General features: G+C 39.5%; 1 long non-coding RNA gene across 2 annotated transcripts in view; it reads right to left on the bottom strand.

The window, feature by feature from the left end:
• The window catches only part of LOC147832044 (uncharacterized), a 58137-nt gene that overhangs the window by 3252 nt on the left and 38146 nt on the right, over nt 1-16739 (bottom strand). The window contains exon 1 of one of the 2 annotated variants that reach the window (XR_015520854.1): nt 175-1034. The exons of the other annotated variant lie outside the window; for it this stretch is intronic. This is a non-coding gene — a long non-coding RNA (uncharacterized LOC147832044). Of the gene's footprint in view, nt 1-174; nt 1035-16739 lie in introns of those variants that run through there. 2 annotated transcript variants of the gene reach the window in all.

Here is a 16739-nt window from a genome sequence, read left to right as displayed (position 1 = left end):
CACTTTACTTCCTAATCCGCAGTTGCCTCTCTGAATATCACACAAACTGTACCCCAAAAATAAATAAATAAATAATAAAATACTAATACTACTAATACTTTCCTTCTTAGACTTTACAGACCTGAAACTTGCCTATAGCACTTATTCATTGTTGCTCTTAGTTGTGTAAGTTGCTTCCTTGTCCTCATTTGTAAGTCGCTTTGGATAAAAGCATCTGCTAAATGACTAAATGTAAATGTAAAGGCAGAATTATTCGCCCTCGTGTGATTTTTTTGATTCTTGTTCCAATATTTCCCAAATGATGTTAAACATATTCAGGAATTTTTCACAGTGTTTCCTCTAATATTTGTTCTTCTGGAGAAAGTCTGATTTGTTTTACTTTGGCTAGATTAAAAGCAGTTTTTAATTGTTTTAGACTCATTTTAAGGTCAATATTTTTAGCCCCTTCAGCAATATTAGTTTTGGATTGTCTCCAGAATAAATAACAATCCATAATGTGTGTGTGTGTGTGTGTTCCCAAAATATAATCTGATTTCATTTCAAGCCTCCCAGATTCCGGCATAAAGCGTCATAAAGCGGAACATCCATATTTAACACAGTTTTTGCTGCGCTAGATTTGCAGACTAATGAAGTAAACATGAGCAAGGCAAATTGAGGTCAAGCTTACAATGAGCTGTTTTACCTGACATAAATTAGTCTGGTTTATATCCACTTCTCAGTGAATATACAGTACTCAACATACTGTTTACATACCTGACAAAAGTCTTGTCGCCTATCCAAGTTTTAGGAACACTAAATAATAAATTGACTTCTAGTTGATCATTTGGTGTCAGAAGTGTCTCTATGAAAGGCGAAGGCCTCTAGATTTTGCTTATTTGAACACAATAAATCTGTTCATGTCTTGATGTTGACTGATTTGATGAGGACAGTGCGGTCTGACTCTGCTCAGACTAAAGTCTCATCACTGAACAGAAATAATGTCCAGTATAGAATATAAAGTCCTGCTGCAGTGGAGACAGAATGAAGATTGTGTCTGACTCCATCATGAGCTTTGAGGACTGCATCCATACATCTCTGACATGACTCACATCACTGATTAATAAAGTCATCTGGAATTAAGAAGAAAGCGTTCAGCAGGACTCCCAGAGTTCATCAAGAGTCTATGGGTTCATCTTCAACGCCTCCTCCATCTTACCCCATACATGCTCAATAATGTTCATGTCTGGTGACTGGGCTGGCCAATCCTGGAGCAGCTAGTGTATGAGTTCGTGCCTCATAAATATCTTATTTAGATTCATATTTTCTATACGAAGCTTTACAATATTATATTTGTGCGTATACATTAGATTCGTCAGTACTGAAGCCAAATCTGGAGCTAATCTAAAAAAAAAAAAATAACTGATGATGACGCTCCAAAATTAGTATGGCCAAATATGTGTGTTAAGGAAAATTTTTAATAAAAAAAAATAGGGAAAATTAGTTTAATTCAGGAGAAACCAAAAATTGTTAAAAATTTTGTAGTTTGGTATATTTTCTGCAATGTTTTGTATGAATTTAACTGTATTATCTTTCTATTTCTAAAGTTGTTCAGTGACTAATATATTATTTTAATAAATATATCTGTTTAATAAATCTGTTTTGTTCAAATGCACCAAAATACATGACTTATATTCACTGAGAAATGAATAAAAATATTCATTCTCAAAATCGGGGGTTTTCCCAGAGATGAATTGCAGCTGGAAGGGCATCCGCTGCGTAAAAACACATGCTGGATAAGTTGGTGGTTCATTCCGCTGTGGCGACCCCTGATTAATAGAGGGACTAACCTGAAAAGAAAATGAATGAATGAATGAAAATCGGGGGTACTCATTTATGCTGTATGTTATGATAATCTGACAATAAGCAAAATGATCCATAAAAATAAACAATAAATATTTTTTACTTGTCTAGAGTATGCTTCCTAATTTAAGATGTTTTAGATGTTTGAACTAGAAACAAGACACAAACTCTAAGTTAGAAAGGCATTTGTTGCAGTGTATAGATGGACAGACGTTTGCTGGTCATCATGGGATGTCAGAGGTTTTGTGTCCACAGGGCTGTTGTGTGATTACCTCATTTTCACACTCACTAACTCATCTAATTACACAACTGCAGCGACAGGGCACACATGCAAAAAAAAAAAAAGGTTAATTGCTTCATTTTCCTACCATATGTACACCCGGTTCAGAAGTCGGGGTTCTGTGGGATATACGGCGGGTTAAATGAGTATTGAGCACATCATGGTTTTTCCTGCTAAATATATTAGTAATGGAGCGGTTGACATGACATTGACCCTGAATTCTTCAACCGAGCAAAAAATATTGTCTTGTTTTAAAAAATAAAATGATTTGAGTTTTTCCTTACAACAAACTTAATAGTATCTTTGACAAAATATTGCCTTGCTTGTCTAGAAAATGATTTAAGAATTTTTAGATATTTGGATTAGAAACAAGACAAAATCTAAGTAAGGAAAGCATTTTTTTGCAGTGATATTATCTATATTTTATTTTCTGAAACCAGTTGAGAGCTTTTCGTTTGTGTTTGCTGACGCAGATTGAGAGTTGAATTTATTATTCATGTTGTCTCTTTGTCGGAGCATTCTCTGTAAACCCTAGAGATGGTTGTGTGTGAATATTCCAGTAGATCAGCAGTTTCTGAAATACTCAGAGCAGCCCGTCTGGCAGCAACAACCATGCCACGTTCAGAGTCACTTAAATCCCCTTTCTTCCCCATTCTGATGCTCGCTCTGAACTGCAGCAGATCGTCTTGATCATGTCTACATGCAGAAATGCATTGAGTTGCTGCCATGTGATTGGCTGATTAGACATTTGCGTTAATAAGCAGACTCTATGCCTGACCTAATTTTTGCACATTTCAATCATAAACATTACCATCAGTGGATTGTCCTGCAAACAAGTGAATGACAAGTTTCATTTCACAACAAAAATTGCTCGGAGTTCACACAAAAAGCTGTGTTGAAAAGCTAACAGATTATGTTTACCTCCTGAAAACAGCTTATCAAAGCATCATTAAGTCAGTCAGCGCTCCCTCTCCTATATCAGGAGCTAATGATCCGTGTAATGTCTGCTTTCCCCACGGATGTTTTTCTCTCCGCACCACGATATTTGGCATGAGAAACGCATCCAGACGCCGTTGACCTTTCTGAGGATTCAGAGTCCTTGTACAAAGTACATGCCCTCTGTTTTAAGTGCAGTGGAAGACGGCAAGAATCAAACCAGAGCATTTGTTTGCAAACAAAAGTCAAGAAGAGAAGCATTTTTTCCCCAATAGTGTGTATATTAGGACTGGTTTACTTTAGCAGTCCAGTTTACTTGTTAAATCCATGCAAATTTAAAAGTGCGGTAATGAAGCAAGCAAAATAATCTAAGGTCAAAAGGGAAAACAGGATTATATATATATATATATATCTCTTATCCAATTCATTCATTCATTTATTTTCTTTTTCGTCTTAGTCACTTTATTTATCTAGTGTTGCCACAGCGGAATGAACCGCCAACTTATCCAGCATATGTTTCACCTTCCAGCTGCAACCCATCACTGGGAAACACCCATACACTCTCATACACACATACGGCCAATTTAGCGTACCCACTTCCCCTATAGCGCATGTGTTTGGAAAACGAGAGCACCCGGAGGACACCCACACCAACACGGGGAGAACATGCAAACTCCACACGCCAACTGACCCAGCCGAGACTCAAACCAGCGACCTTCTTGCTGTGAAGCAATCATGCTACCCACTGCGCCACTATGACGCCTCTATCTTACCCAATTGACCGATTATTTTGGTTGTTTTAAGGACAAACGCTGACAACAAGGCTTGCTGGACAGACCACCACACTGATCATCCTGGCATCTCTGATACTCCTGTCTGCTAGTCAACAGCAAGATCAACAGGCTGCAGGATTTGCCACTCACAAAATGGCCACCAGCGCTACCCAGACCTGCGGGTTGCAGGAATTGCCACTCACAAAAGGCTGAGTCTTGTATCATGTAAGTGAACATTACGATGCGTTTTCCCTTGCCTTGTTTTCCGTGTTAGACCTTTGCTTTGTTTTGTTTAGCTCATTTTTTCTAAAAAAACAAGTCATGTTTCACTTGTCCAGAACATGTTTCTTGATTGATAATTTTTAGAAGACGTGGCGCAAATGCTATTTGCTATCTTCAGCTTGACGCAAGTGTTGTTTGGCTGTTTTGCACCACGTTGTTTAAATAGTAAATGCATTTGCGCTCATATGTGCGCCCATAGGCGTTCTGGTCTAACAAGGAAGTTGCAGTTTATATGCTCACATTTCGACTGCGATACACTAAAATGTTTCTACAAGACACTGCAGAACATGACAGAAATGAAGTCTTTTCCAGCCAGAGAGGAAGAAATGCCATTACAATGGATTAAAAGTACTGTTAAGGTCATCAGGTCGACTCCATCGTCTGCACCACTCACTCATTTTCTTCACACTATGTACAGATGTAGTGTTCCTTATATTTTCCATGAAACCACACACGGGTAAATCCACCAAACTCAACTCTGCTCAATATGCATCTGAATTAGTGTCCTGCATCAAAATAATGTCTTAAAGAGACATTTAATCCAAAGCTAAACCCGTGACCTCTCCTTCATGCTCTGCCAGTTGATCTACAGTAATTGAGTTTGTCATTGCATCAACAATTAATCAATTTTCGTATGTTTTTTTAAAAAATACAAATCATACACAACAAATCCTGCATGTACTAGTTTCTGCTTCCACTCGGTGTGTGTGTGTGTGTGTGTGTGTGCTCTTGAAGCAAAAGCCCCAAAAGAAATCAGTACAGGCGGGTCAGACGCTTTTACCTTGATGACAAAATGACAAGTCTATCAATCTTCCTTACCGGGGGAAAAGTGGAGTTTCGCTGCTGCTATCAATAACGTCACAATTAGCAGCAAATCACAGGAGCAGGAGCTGGACTTGGCCTGCGTTACAGCAGCTGCCCGTCCTGACATTACCCTGATCCTCTCAGGACCTGCTGACATTTCTGGCAGTGTGTGTGTGCGTGTGTGTGTGTGTGTGTGTGCTTATACAGGGGATTGACTAAAACAGAAACGCCTGTTTTTAGAGCACAATTGTTCATCAGTATGGTGTAGGGCCTCCTTTTGTGGCTAATACAGCATCAGTCGGTCTTGGGAATGACAGACACAAGTCCTGCACAGCGTGAGTTATTCTTCTTCAGAACAGTGTTCAGGTCACTACACTCTCAGAAATAAACGTGAGCTGTCACTGGGGCTGCACCTTTTCAAAAGGTACACATTTGTACTTAAAGGGTCCATTTTGGTACCTCAAAAGTATATATTAGTACCAAAAAATGTTAAGAGGAACACTTTTGTACTTTTTAGGTGCTAATATGTACCATTGAGGTATTAATATGGTCCTTTTAGGTTCAAATTTGTTGAAAAGGTACCACCCCGGCGACAGCTTATGTACCTTTATTTGTAATATGTGATGCTGGTGGATGAAAACATTGCTGACTCGCTCCTCCAAAACACCCCAAAGTGCTCAATAATATTTAGATCTGTGTACTGTGCAGGCCATGGGAGATGTTCAGCTTCACTTTCATGTTGATCAAACTACAGTCCCCAGTCTTGCTGTGTGTACTGGTGCATTATCATCCTGATACATGCTACCGCATTCAGGATACAGCGTTTGACCCATTGGGTTACACTTGGGTAGTCCTAAGCAGTGACCAGCACCCATCTACCACAAGTATTGGGCTTGGGGAATGCCATGCTATTGAGGCCGAACCATCACTGATACCCCCATGCTTCACTCTGGGCATCAGAAGTCTAGGTGGGACGCTTCTTCGGGGCTTCTCCACACTGTAACTCTCCCAGATGTGGACTCATCAGAAAACAATACGTGTTTTGCATTGTCCACAGCCCAAGTTTTCCACTGCTGGCACCACTGACACCAGCATTTGTCATTAGCACGAGTGACCAAAGGTTTGGCTATAGCAGCTGGTCATGTATATTGACCCTGTGGAGCTCCAGACCAACAGCTCTGGTGGACACAGGAGAGTTCGCTCTGCAGTGAGTTGGTTTGATGTGTTCTGGATGAATCGGGATTATCAGCTGGACATCCCTTTCATCTCGAGTCCGCAGTTCCTCCTGTTGGATGTGGTTCTTCTTCTTGGGGGTTTGCTGACGTTACTTTGAATACTGTGGCTCTTGATCATCTCAAACACTTGCTGGATCATCTCAAACACTTGCTGTCTTGCTCACAGATGCACCAGCAATATGTGCACCAACAATCTGTCCTCCTCTGAACTCTGAGGTCCCCATAATGTTGTGTTCATTGCAGTATTTGAAGCAGAACTGGGCTGTTCCTCTGCTAATGAAACCTTCACACTCTGCTCTTACTGCTGGAATGAAGATCAGTGAAGATTGAACACCAGGAGGATCACATTTAGCCATCAAACCTCTAACACAAGACTGCCCAGTGCTTCAGTTTCATTGTCCAAACCCTGTATGCATGTGTGTGTGTGTGTGTGTGTGTGTGTGTGTGTGTTTGGCCCGCTCCTCTCACCTTGACTCAGTGACCTGTAGCTGTCTGTATGTGTGTGTGTCTCCTGAATGCGTCCGCGTCAGGGCTGAGGTTGAGATGTCTGTCAGCACTCATCAGTGCAGAGCTCAGCTAATGACAGACTCTGAGGCTTCAGGGAAAGTAAAGCACACGTGTGACCGCAGGCTGCCCACCAGTGCCAGAAACTGCAGGCTGCCAGACGGGCTTCAGCAAGGGTCCAGGTGAGATCAAGGTGCGCCGTCTCATCCGGGAATTCACCCAAATAAAGTCAAAACTAAGACTTGAGCAACAAGTTTGGAGTCTGAAGTTGTTTTAACACTGGTACTATCAGAATGACATAACTAATACACTGCAAACACTGCTTTAGAGTTTTTGTGTTGTAAAGTATGAATGATAAAAGTGTTTGGGAATTGGACAAAGTGTTTATTGTGGGAATTGTGTGAGAAAGCAACGAAATATGACTGACAGTTTGCTCCTCGTAGCCTCCTGTTTGGCTGATTGTGTGAACACTGTTGAACAACACATGTTTGTGTCTTGTTTCTAGTCCAAATATCTACAAAATTCCTATGGTCGCCCACTGAAGCTAAGCAGGGCTGCGCCCGTTCAGTACTTGGATGGGAGACCACATGGGAAAACTAGGTTGCTGCCGGAAGTGGTGTTAGTGAGGCCAGCAGGGGGCGCCCAACCTGCGGTCTGTGTGGGTCCTAATGCCCCAGAATAGTGATGGGGACTCTATACTGCTCAGTGGGCGCCGTCTTTCGGATGAGGTGTTAAACCGAGGTCCAGACTCTCTGTGGTCGTTAAAAATCCCAGGATGTCCTTCGAAAAAGAGTAGGGGTTTAACCCCCTGGCCAAATCTGCCCACTGGCCTCTGTCCATCATGACCTCCTAACCCTCCCCATATCAGAATTGGCTTCATCACTCTCTCCTCTCCACCAATCAGCTGGTGTGTATGGTCTGGCGCAAAATGGCTGTCGTCGCGTCATCCAGGTGGATGCTGCACACTGGTGGTGGATGAGGAGATTCCCATACCCCCCCCCCCCCCAACCCCCCCCCCAATAATCGTACTTTATCACATTGCAATACCACAGTTTGTAACACATTCAGATATGAAGGGTTTATAATGATCATACAGTAAAGATCAAAAACACACCCCAGATAACTTCATTAAGCTGTTTAGTTATTAATGGCACTGGAAGTCCTCAGAGATCCTCATATTCTCTGTTCCCAGAGGGAAACTCAATTAGGCACATGCATTCATTTTACATTAACATAAAGAGAAAAACACTTTCTTCTGAAGTGAGATGAACTGCACGCTCTACAACTACACCTATTCCAAAGCCTGACTTCAATGGCTATTCAACTACATCTTGTTATGACTGTGAAACATTATTTAACCTGTGAACAATCTCCAAGTGAAAGGTCTGATGTTGTGGTGGCTGTGCTTTAATAAATTTAATAATCAAGGATTCTGAAAGTCTGGCAGCAATCATTACTGATGGCTGTAATGTTAACCCTGCCGGAGAAAAATCATTAACAGTTGAAGACATTACAAACGTAATAAAGAAGAAATCAATCCTAACTGGATCCATTAAGAAATGTATGTTTTAAACAGGGTAACCAACACTCACATGAAGGACACACTACTGTACCTTATAGTAAATACTGTAGTGTTTTGAACCATTATGTAATAAAATAATTATATCTGTTGTGGTGATTCTACAGTTTCTTTGGCAACACAACAACTATAATAGTCAGTCTGTTGTGGTGATTATTCAGTCGCTATGGCAACACTACAACTATAATAGTCAATCTGTTGTGCTGATTCTACAGTCGCTATGGCAACACTACAACTATACAAGTCAATCTGTTGTGCTGATACTACAGTCGCTATGGCAACACTACAACTTTAATAGTCAATCTGTTGTGCTTATTCTACAGTCGCTATAGCAACACTACAACTATACTAGTCAATCTGTTGTGGTAATTCTACAGTCGCTATGGCAACACTACAACTATAATAGTCAATCTGTTGTGGTGATTCTACAGTCGCTATGGCAACACTACAACTATAATAGTCAATCTGTTGTGCTGATTCTACAGTCGCTATGGCAACACCACAACTATACTAGTCAATCTGTTGTGGTAATTCTACAGTCGCTATGGCAACACTACAACTATAATAGTCAATCTGTTGTGGTGATTCTACAGTCGCTATGGCAACACAACAACTATAATAGTCAGTCTGTTGTGGTGATTATTCAGTCGCTATGGCAACACTACAACTATAATAGTCAATCTGTTGTGGTGATTCTACAGTCGCTATGGCAACACTACAACTATACAAGTCAATCTGTTGTGCTGATACTACAGTCGCTATGGCAACACTACAACTTTAATAGTCAATCTGTTGTGCTTATTCTACAGTCGCTATAGCAACACAACAACTATACTAGTCAATCTGTTGTGGTAATTCTACAGTCGCTATGGCAACACTACAACTATAATAGTCAATCTGTTGTGGTGATTCTACAGTCGCTATGGCAACGCTACAACTATAATAGTCAATCTGTTGTGCTGATTCTACAGTCGCTATGGCAACACCACAGCTATACTAGTCAATCTGTTGTGGTAATTCTACAGTCGCTATGGCAACACTACAACTATAATAGTCAATCTGTTGTGGTGATTCTACAGTCGCTATGGCAACACAACAACTATAATAGTCAGTCTGTTGTGGTGATTATTCAGTCGCTATGGCAACACTACAACTATAATAGTCAATCTGTTGTGGTGATTCTACAGTCGCTATGGCAACACTACAACTATACAAGTCAATCTGTTGTGCTGATACTACAGTCGCTATGGCAACACTACAACTTTAATAGTCAATCTGTTGTGCTTATTCTACAGTCGCTATAGCAACACTACAACTATACTAGTCAATCTGTTGTGGTAATTCTACAGTCGCTATGGCAACACTACAACTATAATAGTCAATCTGTTGTGGTGATTCTACAGTCGCTATGGCAACGCTACAACTATAATAGTCAATCTGTTGTGCTGATTCTACAGTCGCTATGGCAACACCACAGCTATACTAGTCAATCTGTTGTGGTAATTCTACAGTCGCTATGGCAACACTACAACTATAATAGTCAATCTGTTGTGGTGATTCTACAGTCGCTATGGCAACACAACAACTATACTAGTCAATCTGTTGTGCTGATTCTACAGTCGTTATGACAACACAACAACTATAATAGTCAATCTGTTGTGCTGATTCCATAGTTGCTATAGCAACACTACAATTATCATAGTCAGTCTTTTGTGCTGATTCTACAGTCGCTATGACAACACTATAACTATAATAGTCAATCTGTTGTGGTGATTCCATAGTTGCTATAGCAACACTACAATTATAATAGTCAGTCTTTTGTGGTGATTCTACAGTCACTATGGCAACACTATAACTATAATAGTCAATATATATAGGATATATATAGGATAGGATATATATATATATATATATATATATATATATATATATATATATATATATATATATATATATATATATATATATATATATATATATATATATATTATACTACAATACACCACAGTTTACTGTAGTTAAAACTAAAGTATACTGCAGTCTTCATTACAGTTTATCAGTTCACTACAGTTAATATTACAGTGGAGAATTAATGAACAAAGAGGTGTAAATATTTAGAGTATATACACTCTACAGTATAGTTCACTATAGTATTTAATGTTAATTACTTTTTTATATTATTTCCCTAATTTATATAGTATTCACATCATATTTATGACTAGCATTTGTTTTTTTTTTCTACTATGCAAGTCAATGGTTACAGGTTTCCAGCATTCTTCAAAATATCTTCTTTTGTTTTTAAGCACAAAATGAGCACAATAAAGGTGTAGAAGTAGAGAGTAAATAGTGAGTAAATGCTTTTGGGTGAACTGTCCCTTTAAGGCATGAGAGACAGCAAAACCCATCAGATTCTACTGACGTTAATAACAGCTTCACGCTGATCGAAAATACTGACCATCAGTAAACTATACGAGATTCAGGATCCAGGTGAAAATCTTCACACATACACACACACACACAGACACACACACAGACACACGCACACACACAAACACACACACACACACACACACACACACACACACACACACACACACACACACACACACACACACACACACACACACACACACACACACACACACACACACACACACACAGTCTCATCATCTCACAAAGGCCCTGCACAGCTCACCTTAATAGAAACAACCATGTTCATCTGTCCAATGTCATTTATTTTCTACTCCCTAAAGGAAAATGGGCTAATAACGGCTCTGTAATATTGTGCTCTTATGCTCGGGGATGCTCTCCTTTATCAGACAAACAGTGTTTATGTTGTAAGTGTGGCGATAAGTCATTGCTAGCAGCTGTGAAACAACACTTATTTACAACAACGGTTATTTTGAGATCATTTGTGCGGTTGTTGTAGTGTATTCTGTGTTTTGTTCAAATTTATACTCTTTTGTTTTATTCATAATGAACACATTCGCTAAATTAACCTGCTGTAATAATGTATCAGATTGTGTTTTTAATTTTTTTTTGCCTTTTTCGGATTTAATCGAGTCTTTTGTGTCTCCAGAATGTGTCTGTATAGTTTCAGCTCAAAACACTCATCAGATTATTTATTATACCTTATATATAAGTTACACGTTTTTGCACCAGGTGGCATTTTTTTTGTACTGCATCTTTAAGGCTAGTCCTTCACGCCCACCGTTTCCACGTGACTATCAGCTTGCCTTAATCACCACCCTTGGCTGCCTCCGACAACAGACAGACATAAAGGAAGAAGATCTCGCATATCATTTGTGAGAAATACTACAGTGAGAACTTTACCAATGAGTATTTGATGCATTTGTTGTGGAGTTGCAACTAGGGCTGTAACAACGAATCGATTAAATCGATAAAAATTGATTACTAAAAGCATTTCATAATCAATTTGGTGTGTTGTGCGACACAGGGACGTTTGATAATTAAAAAACACTTTAGTTCAGCGCGGAGCGGAGTGTACACGGCCTCTCTTGCGCACTGATGCAGAGTTCGGCGCCTCATAGACAAAGATGAGGAGGAAGGGAGTTCAACAGCAGGGTAAAACACTAAAGAATCCTACTTTTGTTCCATTTTGAAGTGAGGACCGTAAATTTCCTGGTGCAAAACAGTTGCAGGATGACACTGTATGTCTGTAACAAAATATTAAACATTCAAAGAATTTTAAATAGCCACTTAAGAGCTAAAATGTGCTGTCCACGTATGTGGACACTCAGGCCCTAGGAGGTTAAGGACACTTTAGAAGGTTAGTTCACACAGAAATAAACATTTACTTACTATTTACTCTCCCTTAAGTGGTTATAAACCTTTATTTGTTCCTTTATTAAGTTAAACACAAAATACATTTTTTTGAAGTAATCTAAAACCCTGCAACCATTACATAGACGGAAAAACAAATATTATGGATGTCATTGGTTAAAGCATTTTTCTAAATATCTTCTTTTCCATTTAACAGACTGAAGAAACTCATTTAGGTGTGGAACAAGTAAATTGTCCGTTTTGGGTGGACTGTACCTTTAAGGCAACCCAGGCCCATTATGGATACATACCACTAAATACCTAGAAACAATGTTGTTGTTTTTTTGCAGTTTTTGTTTTTTTTAGATCTCAAATTTCTCTTGCGAGTGCCATTCACGCCTGCTGTTCTCACGTAAACCCAGCAGACTGACTGACCGATCGACTGACCCACCCTCATCCTTCCCTAAACCCAACCAATAGTGTTTTCAAATGCAATCCAGAAAAAGCCCTTGCCTGATTTTTACCACGTTTTCAGATTTTACCATTTTCTTATCGTTACCTACTTCTTCATTTAAATTTTTAGCTTTTGCAATTTTTCTTACCTGCTTTTTTGCCGAACTCGAACTCTGTCGTCATGGTCAACTCTGCTACACGTCACAAATCGGCTGACGTATGCAGCAAGCCACTGGGCAAACTGATCAAAGTTGTCCACTCTGATGTAAGCAGGCAGCTGGTAGTGTGAATAAGAAAGGCCTCATACCGGCCCATAGCTTTCATTTAAAAAGACAAAATCCAGCCATACATTCCTCTGGCTACATAATTCACAATCTCCAGAAATGTATATGGGAGTATGTTTTCACAATGAGCCTATGTTGCTTTAAGGTCATATAGGCGTTATAATGGACCCCAGAGGGTTAATAGATGTCTAATAGACTTCTAGAGAAAGTGTTGAAGAATCCTGTCATTACACAAAACATGCTGATCCTTCAGTGAAACTTTAATTGCTGAAAGATTCATCGCCTCATTCACACATCCTTTACATCGCTTTCACTGTCACCTCTGCATGTTCAAGTTGGTTAAATCGTGTACTTTGAAAAATGAGCCTAACATAAATCAAAGTTGGAAGACAACAACCGAGCATAATGCTGGGGAAGTTGAGCGCTGCGCAAAGTTTTCTCAAATAAACATCATTTGTCAAGTTTTAGTGGCTCAGGGACAGACGTAAATGATGGAGCAGAAGTTGCTGGAGGCCTGTGAAGCGATCAAAATAAAACGGGAGAATATTATCGTAACACTTTAGTTTAGGTGACAATTTATGCTATTGAAGTACAACACATACTGGCTTACTACCTACCTATTAATAAGATATGAACTACCTAAACCCAAGTACTAACTTACTGACTATTAATTCAAGAGTTCACACTAAGATATTGCTTGATATTAATAGAAAGAGGGTGGGCGCTGGTTAATTGGTGCTTTTGAAAACACTATTGGTTGGGTTTAGGAAAGTGGGTGGGCGCTGATCAATCAGTGTTTTTGAAAACAGTATTGCTTAGGGTTTAGGGAAGTGGGTGGATGGGCCAATCAGTGCTTTTGAAAACACCATTGGTTGGGTTTTGGGTAGTGGGTGGGCGCTGGTAAATCGGTGCTTTGAAAACACTATTGGTTGGGTTTAAGGAAGTGGGTGGGCTATGGTCAATCTGTGCTTTTAAAAACACTATTGGTTGGGTTTAAGAAAGTGGGTGCGCTCTGGTCAATCGGTGCTTTTGAAAACACTATTGGTTAGGTTTGGGGAATGCGATGAGTGCTGGTCAATCGGTGCTCTAGGCTGCATTTACAGTGCATGGTTCTGGTATATATACAAACTTATCCGATATGATATGGATCCGTGTCCGCGTGTCTGCAGTGTAAGCAGGTAGATCCGATTTACACCTGTCGTTACAAGTAGCACATCATTAAAAACTGTAGCGAATGACATCAACTCTGAAACTTTTATTTCAGCTTCAGCAGAGGCCTCTGGTGGAAAAAAAAGTAGCTCCTGGTACATATTTGGCGCTCTCCAGAAATGTACACAGGGGTACGTATTCAGAATGAGCCTGGGTTGTATTTTTTACAGTGTAATCTTGAATTTAATTGAATATAAAGTTGACCTGAGTCATCCTCTTATTCAAACTCCAGAAAGATCCATCAGGATCTTGGCAAATATCCATCACTGACACACACACACACACACACACACACACACACACACACACACACACACACACACACACACACACATCTCAGCATCTCAAACTTATAAACAACGCAGTCAGTTCTCAGCCCGGGGCTTTGAACACCCCTCCAATTACTCCTGCCAAGAGCCCATGCATAATTGGCAGTGTATTAACAAGCAAATTACATTAATTAGTGGCAACAAATGGATGAGGAACGAGATGCGCTCTGATGGGGACGCTGGCATCATTTGCATTTCTTCAGTCTGCTGATGGGAGAAAATCAGAGCACAGGATTTCAGATCTCTGCGTTCAGCAGAACTGAGGAAATACTAAACGCTGCAATTTAATCCTGATGTGCAAAAACAAACAAGATCAATGAGAGGTTTACGATGACTGAGTTGGCTCTGAGGCTTCGGTATTAATGTAGAACAGAACGGGATATAGTATAGGATTCACAAATAAGTAATAAATAAAGAGACAGTTCTTCCAAAAATGAACATTTACTCATTATTAACTTTCCCGCAAATGGTTATAAACCTTTCTTCTGCTTAACCTTAAATAAGCTATTGCAAAAAAGATGAAAATCCTGTAAACTGTCGACTTGCATAGTAGGAAACACTATGTAAGTCAATGGTTACAGGTTTTCAACATACTTTAAAATATCTTCTTTTGTGTTCAACAGAAGAAAGAAAGTTTAAGAGCCACTTGAGGGAAAGTAAAAAGTGACTTTCTGATGACAGTTTTTTGTGTAAACTATCCCTTTAAGATTTTTCAGTCATTAACTTTATCCATTCATTTTGTTTTCGGCTTAGTCCCTTTATTAATCCAGGGTTGCCACAGTGGAATGAACCACCAACTTATCCAGCATGTTTTACGCAGCAGATGCCCTCGCCACAGCGGAATGAATCGACAACTTATCCAGCATGTTAGTACGCAGCAGATGCCCTTCCAGCTGCAACCCATCCCTGGGAAACATACACACACACTCATACATTATACGGACAATTTAGCCTACCCAATTCACCTGTACTGCATGTCTTTGGAGTGTGGGGAAAACAGGAGCACCCGGAGGAAACCCACGGCAAAACAGGGAGAACATGCAAACTCCACACAGAAACACCAACTGACCCAACTGAAGCTCGAACCAGCAACCTTCTTACTGTGAGGCGACAGCACTACCTACCGCGCCACCGCCTCACCATCATCAACTTTAGATTCAATATTGTTTGGCATTCCCGACCACATGCATTAGTGAAATATTCTGAGTTTTGAGAATATAAAGTTAACTGTTTATTAACCAAAAAATCTGACAAAAGAAATTGCGCCTGTAAAGAAACTTATTCATTCATTCATTTTCCTTTGGCTCAGTCTTATTTATCAGGGGTCGCCACAGCAGAAAGAACCACCAACTATTCCAGCATATGTTTTACACAGCGGTCATTTCTCTTAATGAGTTCTGGATGTGTTTTGAGCATAACCTGCAATAAACCAATCAGAGTGTCGTCTCTCATTCCCTTTAAGAGTCAGTTGTGTAGCTCCATGGTGCATTTGCTATTTACTTTGTAAGTGTAAAAACTGAACACTTAACTAGCGAGAAAACAGTTAAACAGAATATTTGCAGCGCAAGGATAAAGAACGAGCCTCCTCCATTCAGCCTCTTTACTTTACTCCTTTACTTTGGTTGAGTGAGGAAGTCGTAGCCTTAAGTTTTTTAAGCAGAATAAAATCAACCTTATGCGTATAATGTACTTATATTATGTTAAACTGACTTTAAACATCTTATGTGACTTATTGAATTAAGTTAGAGCATGATTAACTTAGTTTAATAAGTTACAATGACCTAAAAACACATGCTTTCAGGAATAATTGACCATATAATTTTTACAGTGTGGAAACTCACTCTACTGAACACATCCATTAGCCCACATATTTAATTTCCTTTGTTAAGCGCAAAGATTTGTGTCAAAACTATTTCTAAATTCAGTTCTAATCTCCAGCAAAGGAATAAATGAACAATAATAATGAAGTGTGGTCAGAAAACTGAGTTATATCCAAACACACGTCCTGTTCTTATGCCCCATATGCTGATGCAGACGTCTCCAAAACCCCACAGCTGGACAAATCTACACTTGTGTTTATTAAAACTGATATAAATCTGCATATAATCAATAATCCTGCTAATAATAATCACATTATACAGATGCTGATCGTCATCAATAAACTGAAAAATTAGGGTTGCACTGGTCTGAAAATAGCAACAAATTGCTTTATATAAGTCTTGCATCTTATTGAGCCAGGTGTATGATAGGACCCCGAATCTGTGATGAGCTTGTACTGATCATCTGACTTACATCCATTATAATATTTTTTAATGGCATAAAGTAATATAATGCAACCACCTCTACCTAATAAAAAAGGCCCATTAAAGGCATGATCGCCTCAAAGCAAAAAGGTTGCTGGTTCGAGTCCCGGCTGGGTCAGTTGGCGTTTCTGTGTGGAGTTTGCATG

Source organism: Danio rerio, chromosome 21 (genome assembly GCF_052040795.2).
Source record: "Danio rerio strain M-AB ecotype USA chromosome 21, GRCz13ab, whole genome shotgun sequence".
In the NCBI taxonomy this organism is placed as follows: Eukaryota; Metazoa; Chordata; class Actinopteri; order Cypriniformes; family Danionidae; genus Danio; species Danio rerio.
This window is presented reverse-complemented; position numbering and strand designations above follow the sequence as displayed.